Consider the following 1,473-nt stretch of genomic DNA (forward strand, 5'->3'; position numbering starts at 1 on the left):
CCCTCCCCCTTCCCCTCCCTGTCCCCCTTCCCCCCTTTCTCATCTACACACAACCAGTGGCTTCAGGGAGTTCAACTGAAAAACAGGGTGCTTCTAAGACTTAGAGATGGTGATAAGGGCCTACTATAAAAGATATAGGCCAAGTATGAACCCTGAGTAGTGACTGAGCAGAGATCAATACCAGTTATTTGGCCTTGGGAGGGATAATTATTCCCTAACCCCCTGAGAACTTAGTCCAAGATAAAGTATTCCCACAGCTTGGAGATAAGGAGTAAGGTCCTGCTGGTCTTGTGTCTGTCTAATGAAGGACAAGAACAAAGAGATAGCTTCAGATTCTAGCAGGGTAATTATTAGGAAAAACTAGACAACTAGAGTAAATAAAGCAAATTTCATAGACCCTGGGACAGAGAGAAGGAGAAATTTTTTAAGTGTGTGTGTGTGTGTGTGTGTGTGTGTGTGTGTGTGTGTGTGTGTGTGTGTGTGTGTTATGCACATGTACAAGGTCAATGTCAGGTGTCTTCCTCTCTTATGTTTTTTTTTCCTTTATAGATTTCTTTATTAGATATTTTCTTTGTTGTTGTTGTTGCTGTTGTTGTTGTTCCAGAAGTGTTTATTTAGATACAGAAAGGGCCTTAAGCATCATCAGCATCAAGCGAATCCCTTCTAACAAAACCACGGTGAAGCCCAACTACCACTGTAATCTCTTCACTCGTGAAGGTTTATCCATCCATCACTTCAGCGGGAGGAGACACACAGAACCCACAGGACTGTCTCCAGATGGGAAGGCTGTGCAGGGCATTCCCAGTTCCCAGTCCTACCTGTCTTTACACAAATTCCTCTCTAACCTAGTCCATACTTGAGGGGGGGAGGGAGGGAGGGAAGGAAGAAGGGAGGAAGGACCCAATCACAACTGGTCTAGGGAAGTAACAGGTTTTAGGATGGGTACTCAAGCTACAGATCTGATGAGGGTAACCCCAGAATAAACCTTTAAGCTCACAGAGAGTTGAACTCCTAACCCTTAATATCAGTGGCCTGGAACCTTCTCCCAAGACAGAAGAGCCTGCCTCAGGAATCTGCTGTCCTTGTTTGGCAGGGTTGAGCCTGGACTTTGCTTTACCCTGCCCTTGGCAAATGGCCACGTGCAGGGCTAGCGATTGAGAGTAGCTCATAAGCATTGGCCAGCTGCCATGAGGCCTGAGCCCAATACATGCTGAAGAAGTTATTATGGATGCAGACACAGTGATGAGCTGTGGCAGTCCCAGGTCTGTAGGCTGAAGCAGGAGAGTGGCTTAAGCCCACAAATACGAAGCCAACCTGGGCAACAGGTGAGACCTTATCTAAGGAGTGGTGCTTATACTGTTCCAAGAGAGGTAAAGAACCAGGCTGTCTGCCTCCCCCAAGCCCTGCCCCAGAATCCACAGTGCAGTCTTCCTTGTCCATCAAACAGCAAGAGGAGGGTGCCCACTGAGTAGT

The sequence above is a fragment of the Mus caroli genome, chromosome 9, assembly GCF_900094665.2.
Source record: "Mus caroli chromosome 9, CAROLI_EIJ_v1.1, whole genome shotgun sequence".
Classification (NCBI taxonomy): domain Eukaryota; kingdom Metazoa; phylum Chordata; class Mammalia; order Rodentia; family Muridae; genus Mus; species Mus caroli.